Here is a 12,984-nt window from a genome sequence, read left to right as displayed (position 1 = left end):
CAATCATTGAGTGCAGTAATTTCAGCATTTTCCTTCCTGCACCATTTAGTGCAATTATCATGTAAGGATGTTACGATATACTTATGGCAGTCATCAAAATCAACAGGAATAGGCAAGTCTGTACTTAGGGCCTCTGCGTAGCAAATTTCTAAGGTTTTTATTTTGAATGAAATTAATGTCCCCAGTAATAACATGTCCAACTGGACCATATATATATTTAGAACTAGTACAGTCACATAATGTAGGACAATTTCTTATTACATTTATATCTGTGGAAATAGAATTATAATTAAAAACGATACTTCATACAGGTTTACTATATTTGTAGCAAATAAGTGGTGATTCAGTATTGCGGAAATAAGGGGGAATCAACCGACGTACATTTTTATCATTGAATATTTTAGGAAGGTCAATTAAATCAAGACCTTTGTTACAAAACTCAATTTTGATACGATTTCTAGTTTTGTTAAGTACATTTTCAATAAAAGGTTTAAGATAGTAGTCAGTGAAAGATTCAATAATACAAGCACATTCATATAGAGGGTCAGATTGAAGTAAAATAAGTTTACATTCCTTATCAATATGCGCCAACGAAGAAACAGAAAGAGAGCAAAGTGCACTTAGTAATTAATGTTTACCCCCATTTTGTAATAATGTATAGCAATCATTTAAAGAAAGCAGACGTTTAAATTTACGCCTTAAGTTACCATTTTTCCTAATACCATGTGAACGTTTATTTCTTAGACTTTTACTAAATAGCGAAAATGAATTAATCGATTTATTTTTAGAAATTGTTCCAACATTTAGAATATTATCATTTAATCCAAGTGGGTAAACTGATTGCAAACGTTTAATCCATTCAAATTCTGGCATGCACCTTGCTTTTAATTTGCACTGATTTGAAGTACTATTATTAAAGATAAGTTGCTCCACAGGTTGAATTGAAATATTTGTTACGCTATGACCCGTTTTATTAAAGTGTTGGTAAATGAAGTTATAAAATTTATTGTTATTTTTAATTTTAAAAAAATGTTCCCTAAAACGTGTTTTAAGTGTTCTACCCTTCGACCCAACGTATTGCGCACCACAACAGGGTACATTTCAAGTAATAACATAAACCACATGCATAGAATTTCATGAGACATCGGATTTAATATTAACTGAAAATTTGCGGTTATTAACCGATGAAAGAATAAAAGAGGACATATTTAAAAACTTGCAACATAAACACTTCCTGGAGTTGCACTTATTTATTGTAGGATACCGATTACACGGAGCTAAATTACGCTGCAAACTAGAACCCAGCCGCATTGTACCTCAAATGAAATATGTTCGAAGTAAATTTAATTTGACTGTAGGTTTAGAAAAAAAGTAATTGTCTATAATTTAACGGCAAATGAATACTACGTGTAATCGGAATTCTCAATGGTGAGAGAACAACTTTCGGGTTTTTTGTAATCAATCTGTCCATAGGTTATTTATTTGGCGAAACCACCAATCTTATAATCACATTAATACACATTGCCAAGTCAACATACATAAAAGAGTAAGAGGCAGCTTGTCAGATAATGGTCTGTAAAAATTCAGTATAACCTGCAGAACTCTCAATTGATGAACATACACGTTTACTTTATAAGTACAGAGAATGTATAAGAATCTAAGTATAAGAAAGGTCTTAAACAAGGTTTCTTAAAAAATAATAAAAACACAATACCGCCACCAGCCTCTGAAGGCTGAAAATATAACAACATCGAAGATATGTACGGGGATACACGCTACTGCATCCACGCAGCACACATCAAACTGTTGTGCAATGCAATATAAAGAAGTGAAACTCCAGCTGCTGGAGCAGTATTGAATTTTCATTAAAAACAATTAGTTGGTCCTTTATTTAAGGCAAGTGACCGATTGCCCAAACAGTACAAAACAGCACAATACAGCACAATACAAACCAACATAAACACAAAATATGAATAAAGCTGGGGTCACCGCCTTGGAACGGTCAATAAAAAGCATTGGGGGTTTAAACCTGGTTATAGAGCGCTCAACCTCACACTTGGCCCAGCAATATTCATAATACATTTAAATGTAAATAAAATTTCAACGTTATAGCATTGTAACTCAAATTAAACAATAATAAAAGGGAATTAAAACGCATTCAATTTAATTACTATTTAATTACTCAATTGCAATGAAGATACAAGAGTAACAGAGTTTCAACTTTTTGACGAACGATCAAATAAAACTATTAACAATTGTCAACTACATTCCTTCTTTATAGAAAAAGATTTGAGAATATAGCGTCATGGAGTTAATATCTCAGATAATCATCGCGCAAATACAGGAAGAAGCAGCAATAATGGGTGTAAAAATTCCATATTACATTGCTAGGTTGTTTATGTGACTGCTAAAAAAATAATAATAATTAAATCAAACAAGAAACGCCTATCAGACAGAAAATATAAATAAAATGGAACGTTATAAACCCAATAACCTATGCATGTAGATTACAACTGGGAAAGTCGGTCGTATGACGTCACAAAAATCCATAATGACATAATGACGTGAACAAATTCCAGGGGCAGTACAAAATAAAAATATTAATGGGGCTGTGCTACTAATAAAACAAGTTTATGTGATTTAATATTAAGAAGCAAATGAATAAAAATGGTAATTCCACTAAAGCGACATTATTGGAATCAAACAGTATATAGGTGTTTTGACAACTGAAGACAGCAATGATTTGATGTACGATTTGAGTCCAAATGTAGTTTTCATGCAGATTTGTTCATACGACACAGTGACACAATTTTATTCAACAGTGAAAAATGCCTATAATGTAGTTTTCATGCAGATTTGTTCATACGACACAATGACACAATTTTATTCAACAGTGAAAAATGCCTATAATATCACTAATGATTCCAAATTTTAAGGGAAGAAAGATATAGTGAATCGAAAACCATCAAACACGTGTTTTTAAGTACATAAGCATCGTATCCTTTTGATAAAAACAAGTTAATTAAAATGAAAAGTTTAATATGAACATTTGGTTTTACATATTTTAATTTGCGGACACGCTTCAAAACATCTCCGTAAAATGATGGATGGGAGATTCCATTATTTAAATGCCATTTTAAAGAAACATTATATTTTGAAACTAAATCACCATACTTAGAGTAAAATCTAGCAAATTTATTTCTTAGGTAATGATACAAAAAGTCTTGTTTTAGCAATTATTTAGTTAATGTTAGATTACGATCATTAAAATCTTTAATACACGAACATGCTCTGGCATAACGTACCAACTGCGAAATGTAAATACCATAGGAAGGTCCTTTAGGGATGTTGCCATCTAGAAACGGAAAATTCACAATTTCAAAGTTAAAATCGTTCCGTTTGTCGTATAAACTAGTTTTGATCAAATTATTATTAATAGTTAAATGTAAGTCTAAATACGCAGCGTCTGTATTGGATATACACGATCTATTTAAGACTAGTTCTTTTGGGTAGATTTTGTGAATATATTGTTCAAATAATGGATTATCTAAATTAAGTATGTCATCAATGTACCTACTAGTAAGGTTAAAACAATTAATCAAATCTACTTGCTTAGTTTTAGATAATTCTAACATAAATTCGCTTTCGTAACAATATAAAAAAAGGTCAGCTATAAGTGGCGCACAATTAGTACCCATAGGAACGCCAATAATTTGTTTAAATATTTTACCATTAAATTCAACAAACAAGTTATCCAAAAGAAAAGGAAGTGCTGCACAAAAGTCAAGACCAGTACAAATGATGTAATTATCTAATATCTGATTAGTAAAAAAAAAGCTGTTTTAGTGTTTAAAGCTAGATACAAACACTTCTCTCTATCAAAAGTTTTTTCAATCAAAGAAACAAGTTTGGATTTTATTAAAGCGTGAGGAAGCGTTGTATATAGTGTAGAAAAATCATAAGTACTTACCTGTGACACCTTATATTTTTTATTTTCAATTTTATCAATAACTTCTAAGGTGTTTTTTATTGACCAAAATAGGTTAATATTACTATTTTCATAAACTTTATTAAAAAATTTAGCTATATGATATCTAATAGCACTCAATGCAGATGTAAGATACACTGATAATTGTTTGGTGGTACAAGACACTGAATTAGCGATAAAACGACTTTTATATGGCGTCTTATGTAATTTAGGTATCCAGTAAAGTGATCGCAATTTCTTGTCAGTAATATTGACTATTAATTTAACTTTATGCATTGGGCAATATGGTCGGTAATAATTTCATTAGGTTGCTTATTGTACTCACAATATGATGTAGTTTGTGAAAGTTCTTGTGAAATAGTTTGAACATAAAACACTCGTCATATTATTATAACATTATTAGCAGCCTTATCAGCAGGAACTAAGACGAATTTAGATTTTAAGTCTTCAAGCAATTTACAGAGATTTTGTTTATTAAATTTAGGTGAATGTGGTAGGGCCAAAGGATGTGTATCATAAAAACATATTTTATTCATGGCCATACTAAATATTTTTGTTTTCCAATCATTGAGTGCAGTAATTTCAGCATTTTCCTTCCTGCACCATTTAGTGCAATAATCATGTAAAGATGTTACGACATTCTTAATGCAGTCATCAAAATCAACAGGATTAGGCAGTCTGTACTTAGGGCCTCTGCGTAGCAAATTTCTAAGGTTTTTATTTTGAATGAAATTAAGGTCCCCAGTAATAACATGTCCAACTGGACCATATATATATTTAGAACTAGTACAGTCACATAATGTAGGACAATTTCTTATTACATTTATATCTGTGGAAATAGAATTATAATTAAAAACGATACTTCTTACAGGTTTACTATATTTGTAGCAAATAAGTGGTGATTCAGTATTGCGGAAATAAGGGGGAATCAACCGACGTACATTTTTATCATTGAATATTTTAGGAAGGTCAATTAAATCAAGACCTTTGTTACAAAACTCAATTTTGATGAGATTTCTAGTTTTGTTAAGTACAATTTCAATAAAAGGTTTAAGATAGTAGTCAGTGAAAGATTCAATAATACAAGCACATTCATATAGAGGGTCAGATTGAAGTAAAATAAGTTTACATTCCTTATCAATATGCGCCAACGAAGAAACAGAAAGAGAGCAAAGTGCACTTACTATTTTATGTTTACCCCCATTTTGTAATAATGTATAGCAATCATTTAAAGAAAGCAGACGTTTAAATTTACGCCTTAAGTTACCATTTTTCCTTATGCCATGTGAACGTTTATTTCTTAGACGTTTACTAAACAGAGAAAATGAATTAATCGATTTATTTTTAGAAATTGTTCCAACATTTAGAATATTCTCATTTAATCCAAGTGGGTAAGCTGATTGCAAACGTTTAATCCATTCAAATTCTGACATGAACCTTGCTTTTTATTTGCACTGATTTGAAGTACTATTATTAAAAATAAGTTGCTCTACAGGTTGAATTGAAATATTTGTTACGCTATGACCCGTTTTATTAAAGTGTTGGTAAATGAAGTTATAAAATTTATTGTTATTTTTATTTTTTTTTTAATGTTCCCTAAAACGTGTTTTAAGTGATCTACCCGTCTGCCCAACGTATTGCGCACCACAACAGGGTACATTTCAAGTAATAACATAAACCACATGCATAGAATTCCATGAGACATCGGATTTAATATTAACTGAAAATTTGCGGTTATTAACCGATGAAAGAATAAAGAGGACATATTTAAAATCTTGCAACATAAACACTTCCTGGAGTTGCACTTATTTATTGTAGGATACCGATTACACGGAGCTAAATTACGCTGCAAACTAGAACCCAGCCGCATTGTACCTCCAATGAAAGATGTTCGAAGTAAATTTAATTTGACTGTAGGTTTAGAAAAAAAGTAATTGTCTATAATTTAACGGCAAATGAATACTACGTGTAATCGGAATTCTCAATGGTGAGAGAACAACTTTCGGTTTTTTTTTAATCAATCTGTCCATAGGTTATTTATTTGGCGAAACCACCAATCTTATGATCACATTAATACACATTGCCAAGTCAACATACATAAAAGAGTAAGAGGCAGCTTATCAGATAATGGTCTGTTAAAATTCAGTATAACCTGCAGAACTCTCAATTGATGAACATACACGTTTACTTTATAAGTACAGAGAATGTATAAGAATCTAAGTATGAGAAACGTCTTAAACAAGGTTTCTTAAAAAATAAATAAAAACACAATACCGCCACCAGCCTCTGAAGGCTGAAAATATAACAACATCGAAGATATGTACGGGGATACACGCTACTGCATCCACGCAGCACACATCAAACTGTTGTGCAATGCAATATAAAGAAGTGAAACTCCAGCTGCTGGAGCAGTATTGAATTTTCATTAAAAACAATTAGTTGGTCCTTTATTTAAGGCAAGTGACCGATTGCCCAAACAGTACAAAACAGCACAATACAGCACAATACAAACCAACATAAACACAAAATATGAATAAAGCTGGGGTCACCGCCTTGGAACGGTCAATAAAAAGCATTGGGGGTTTAAACCTGGTTATAGAGCGCTTAACCTCACACTTGGCCCAGCAATATTCATAATACATTTAAGTGTAAATAAAATTTAACGTCATAGCATTGTAACTCAAATTAAACAATAATAAAAGGGAATTAAAACGCATTCAATTTAATTACTAGTTAATTACTCAATTGCATTGAAGATACAAGAGTAACAGAGTTTCAATTTTTTGACGAACGATCAAATAAAACTATTTACAATTGTCAACTACATTCCTTCTTTATAGAAAAAGATTTGAGAATATAGCGTCATGGAGTTAATATCTCAGATAATCATCGCGCAAATACAGGAAGAAGCAGCAATAATGGGTGTAAAAATTCCATATTACATTGCTAGGTTGTTTATGTGACTGCTAAAAAAAAAAATAATAATAATTAAATCAAACAAGAATCGGCTATCAGAGAGAAAATATAAATAAAATGGAACGTTATAAACCCAATGACCTATGCATGTAGATTACAACTGGGAAAGTCGGTCATATGACGTCACAAAAATCCATAATGACGTGAACAAATTCCAGGGGCAGTACTAAATAAAAATATTAATGGGGCTGTGCTACTAATAAAACAAGTTTAAGTGATTTAATATTAAGAAGCAAATGAAAAAAAAAGGTAATTCCACTAAAGCGACATAATTGGAATCAAACAGCATATAGGTGTTTTGACAACTGAAGACAGAAATGATTTGATGTACGATTTGAGTCCAAATGTAGTTTTCATGCAGATTTGTTCATACGACACAGTGACACAATTTTATTTAACAGTGAAAAATGCCTATAATGTAGTTTTCATGCAGATTTGTTCATACGACACAATGACACAATTTTATTCAACAGTGAAAAATGCTTATAATATCACTAATGATTCCAAATTTTTAGGGAAGAAAGATATAGTGAATCGAAAACCATCAAACACGTGTTTTTAAGTACATAAGCATCGTATCCTTTTGATAAAAACAAGTTAATTAAATTGAAAAGTTTAATATGAACATTTGGTTTAACATATTTTAATTTGCGGACACGCTTCAAAACATCTCCTTAAAATGATGGATAGGAGATTCCATTATTTAAATGCCATTTAAAAGAAACATTATATTTTGAAACTAAATCACCATACTTAGAGTAAAATCTAGCAAATTTATTTCTGAGGTTATGATACAAAAAGCCTTGTTTTAGCTTTTTTTTAGTTAATATTAGATTACGATCATTAAAATCTTTAATACACGAACATGCTCTGGCATAACGTACCAACTGCGAAATGTTAATACCATAGGAAGGTCCTTAATGGATGTTGCCATCTAGAAACGGAAAATTCACAATTTCAAAGTTAAAATCGTCCCGTTTGTCGTATAAACTAGTTTTGATCAAATTATTATTAATAGTTAAATGTACACGATCTATTTAAGACTAGTTATTTTGGGTAGATTTTGTGAATATATTGTTCAAATAATGGATTATCTAAATTAAGTATGTCATCAATGTACCTACTAGTAAGGTTAAAACAATTAATCAAATCTACTTGCTTAGTTTTAGATAATTCTAACATAAATTCGCTTTCATAAAAATATATAAAAAAAGGTCAGCTATAAGTGGCGCACAATTAGTACCCATAGGAACGCCAATAATTTGTTTAAATATTTTACCATTAAATTCAACAAACAAGTTATCCAAAAGAAAAGTAAGTGCTGCACAAAAGTCAAGACCAGTACAAATGATGTAATTATCTAATATCTGATTAGTACAAAAAGCTGTTTTAGTGTTTAAAGCTAGATACAAACACTTCTCTCTAGCAAAAGTTTTTTCAATCAAAGAAACAAGTTTGGATTTTATTAAAGCGTGAGGAAGCGTTGTATATAGTGTAGAAAAATCATAAGTACTAACCTGTGACACCTTATATTTTTTATTTTCAATTTTATCAATAATTTCTAAGGTGTTTTTTATTATCCAAAATAGGTTAATATTACTATTTTCACAAACTTTATTACAAAATTTAGCTATATGATATCTAATAGCACTCAATGCAGATGTAAGATACGTGTACACTGATAATTGTTTGGTGGTACAAGACACTGAATTAGCGATAAAACGACTTTTATATGGCGTCTTATGTAATTTAGGTATCCAGTAAAGTGATGGCAATTTCTTGTCAGTAATATTGACTATTACATTTAACTTTATGCATTGGGCAATATGGTCGGTAATAATTTCATTAGGTTGCTTATTGTACTCACAATATGATGTAGTTTGTGAAAGTTCTTGTGAAATAGTTTGAACATAAAACACTCGTCATATTATTATAACATTATTAGCAGCCTTATCAGCAGGAACTAAGACGAATTTAGATTTTAAGTCTTCAAGCAATTTATAGAGATTTTGTTTATTAAATTTAGGTGAATGTGGTAGGGCCAAAGGATGTGTATCATAAAAACATATTTTATTCATGGCCATACTAAATATTTTTGTTTTCCAATCATTGAGTGCAGTAATTTCAGCATTTTCCTTCCTGCACCATTTAGTGCAATTATCATGTAAGGATGTTACGATATACTTATTGCAGTCATCAAAATCAACATGAATAGGCAAGTCTGTACTTAGGGCCTCTGCGTAGCAAATTTCTAAGGTTTTTATTTTGAATGAAATTAATGTCCCCAGTAATAACATGTCCAACTGGACCATATATATATTTAGAACTAGTACAGTCACATAATGTAGGACAATTTCTTATTACATTTATATCTGTGGAAATAGAATTATAATTAAAAACGATACTTCATACAGGTTTACTATATTTGTAGCAAATAAGTGGTGATTCAGTATTGCGGAAATAAGGGGGAATCAACCGACGTACATTTTTATCATTGAATATTTTAGGAAGGTCAATTAAATCAAGACCTTTGTTACAAAACTCAATTTTGATACGATTTCTAGTTTTGTTAAGTACATTTTCAATAAAAGGTTTAAGATAGTAGTCAGTGAAAGATTCAATAATACAAGCACATTCATATAGAGGGTCAGATTGAAGTAAAATAAGTTTACATTCCTTATCAATATGCGCCAACGAAGAAACAGAAAGAGAGCAAAGTGCACTTAGTAATTAATGTTTACCCCCATTTTGTAATAATGTATAGCAATCATTTAAAGAAAGCAGACGTTTAAATTTACGCCTTAAGTTACCATTTTTCCTAATACCATGTGAACGTTTATTTCTTAGACTTTTACTAAATAGCGAAAATGAATTAATCGATTTATTTTTAGAAATTGTTCCAACATTTAGAATATTATCATTTAATCCAAGTGGGTAAACTGATTGCAAACGTTTAATCCATTCAAATTCTGGCATGCACCTTGCTTTTAATTTGCACTGATTTGAAGTACTATTATTAAAGATAAGTTGCTCCACAGGTTGAATTGAAATATTTGTTACGCTATGACCCGTTTTATTAAAGTGTTGGTAAATGAAGTTATAAAATTTATTGTTATTTTTAATTTTAAAAAAATGTTCCCTAAAACGTGTTTTAAGTGTTCTACCCTTCGACCCAACGTATTGCGCACCACAACAGGGTACATTTCAAGTAATAACATAAACCACATGCATAGAATTTCATGAGACATCGGATTTAATATTAACTGAAAATTTGCGGTTATTAACCGATGAAAGAATAAAAGAGGACATATTTAAAAACTTGCAACATAAACACTTCCTGGAGTTGCACTTATTTATTGTAGGATACCGATTACACGGAGCTAAATTACGCTGCAAACTAGAACCCAGCCGCATTGTACCTCAAATGAAATATGTTCGAAGTAAATTTAATTTGACTGTAGGTTTAGAAAAAAAGTAATTGTCTATAATTTAACGGCAAATGAATACTACGTGTAATCGGAATTCTCAATGGTGAGAGAACAACTTTCGGGTTTTTTGTAATCAATCTGTCCATAGGTTATTTATTTGGCGAAACCACCAATCTTATAATCACATTAATACACATTGCCAAGTCAACATACATAAAAGAGTAAGAGGCAGCTTGTCAGATAATGGTCTGTAAAAATTCAGTATAACCTGCAGAACTCTCAATTGATGAACATACACGTTTACTTTATAAGTACAGAGAATGTATAAGAATCTAAGTATAAGAAAGGTCTTAAACAAGGTTTCTTAAAAAATAATAAAAACACAATACCGCCACCAGCCTCTGAAGGCTGAAAATATAACAACATCGAAGATATGTACGGGGATACACGCTACTGCATCCACGCAGCACACATCAAACTGTTGTGCAATGCAATATAAAGAAGTGAAACTCCAGCTGCTGGAGCAGTATTGAATTTTCATTAAAAACAATTAGTTGGTCCTTTATTTAAGGCAAGTGACCGATTGCCCAAACAGTACAAAACAGCACAATACAGCACAATACAAACCAACATAAACACAAAATATGAATAAAGCTGGGGTCACCGCCTTGGAACGGTCAATAAAAAGCATTGGGGGTTTAAACCTGGTTATAGAGCGCTCAACCTCACACTTGGCCCAGCAATATTCATAATACATTTAAGTGTAAATAAAATTTAACGTCATAGCATTGTAACTCAAATTAAACAATAATAAAAGGGAATTAAAACGCATTCAATTTAATTATTACTTAATTACTCAATTGCATTGAAAATACATGAGTAACATAGTTACAACTTTTTGACGAACGATCAAATAAAACTATTAACAATTGTCAACTACATTCCTTCTTTATAGAAAAAGATTTGAGAATATAGCGTCATGGAGTTAATATCTCAGATAATCATCGCGCAAATACAGGAAGAAGCAGCAATAATGGGTGTAAAAATTCCATATAACATTGCTAGGTTGTTTATGTGACTGCTAAAAATAATAATAATAATAATAATTAAATCAAACAAGAATCGGCTATCAGAGAGAAAATATAAATAAAATGGAACGTTATAAACCCAATGACCTATGCATGTAGATTACAACTGGGAAAGTTGGTCGTATGACGTTACAAAAATCCATAATGACATAATGACTTGAACAAATTCCAGGGGCAGTACTAAATAAAAATATTAATGGGGCTGTGCTACTAATAAAACAAGTTTATGTGATTTAATATTAAGAAGCAAATGAATAAAAATGGTAATTCCACTAAAGCAACATTATTGGAATCAAACAGTATATAGGTGTTTTGACAACTGAAGACAGAAATGATTTGATGTACGATTTGAGTCCAAATGTAGTTTTCATGCAGATTTGTTCATACGACACAGTGACACAAAAAGCCTTGTTTTAACAATTTTTTAGTTAAGATTAGATTACGATCATTAAAATCTTTAATACACGAACATGCTCTGGCATAACGTACCAACTGCGAAATGTAAATACCATAGGAAGGTCCTTTAGGGATGTTGCCATCTAGAAACGGAAAATTCACAATTTCAAAGTTAAAATCGTCCCGTTTGTCGTATAAACTAGTTTTGATCAAATTATTATTAATAGTTAAATGTAAGTCTAAATACGCAGCGTCTGTATTGGATATACACGATCTATTTAAGACTAGTTCTTTTGGGTAGATTTTGTGAATATATTGTTCAAATAATGGATTATCTAAATTAAGTATGTCATCAATGTACCTACTAGTAAGGTTAAAACAATTAATCAAATCTACTTGCTTAGTTTTAGATAATTCTAACATAAATTCGCTTTCATAACAATATAAAAAAAGGTCAGCTATAAGTGGCGCACAATTAGTACCCATAGGAACGCCAATAATTTGTTTAAATATTTTACCATTAAATTCAACAAACAAGTTATCCAAAAGAAAAGTAAGTGTTGCACAAAAGTCAAGACCAGTCCAAATGATGTAATTATCTCATATCTGATTAGTAAAAAAAGCTGTTTAAGTGTTTTAAGCAAAGTTTTAAGTTTTAAGCTATTTATTACAAAATTTAGCTATATGATATCTAATAGCACTCAATGCAGATGTAAGATACGTGTACACTGATAATTGTTTGGTGGTACAAGACACTGAATTAGCGATAAAACGACTTTTATATGGCGTCTTATGTAATTTAGGTATCCAGTAAAGTGATGGCAATTTCTTGTCAGTAATATTGACTATTACATTTAACTTTATGCATTGGGCAATATGGTCGGTAATAATTTCATTAGGTTGCTTATTGTACTCACAATATGATGTAGTTTGTGAAAGTTCTTGTGAAATAGTTTGAACATAAAACACTCGTCATATTATTATAACATTATTAGCAGCCTTATCAGCAGGAACTAAGACGAATTTAGATTTTAAGTCTTCAAGCAATTTATAGAGATTTTGTTTATTAAATTTAGGTGAATGTGGTAGGGCCAAAGGATGTGTATCA

At 30.8% G+C, this 12,984-nt stretch overlaps 1 long non-coding RNA gene across 1 annotated transcript; it reads right to left on the bottom strand.

Annotated features, from left to right (window-relative positions):
- Nucleotides 1-1,127: 1,127 nt before the first annotated feature.
- LOC127875979 (uncharacterized) lies at nucleotides 1,128-5,900 on the bottom strand. Its single transcript, XR_008047587.1, has 2 exons — nucleotides 5,864-5,900; nucleotides 1,128-1,316 (listed from the first exon to the last, which is right to left on the bottom strand). It is a non-coding gene; the product is annotated as an uncharacterized LOC127875979 (long non-coding RNA).
- Nucleotides 5,901-12,984: the final 7,084 nt, after the last annotated feature.

The sequence above is a fragment of the Dreissena polymorpha genome, chromosome 4 (genome assembly GCF_020536995.1).
Source record: "Dreissena polymorpha isolate Duluth1 chromosome 4, UMN_Dpol_1.0, whole genome shotgun sequence".
Classification (NCBI taxonomy): domain Eukaryota; kingdom Metazoa; phylum Mollusca; class Bivalvia; order Myida; family Dreissenidae; genus Dreissena; species Dreissena polymorpha.
This window is presented reverse-complemented; position numbering and strand designations above follow the sequence as displayed.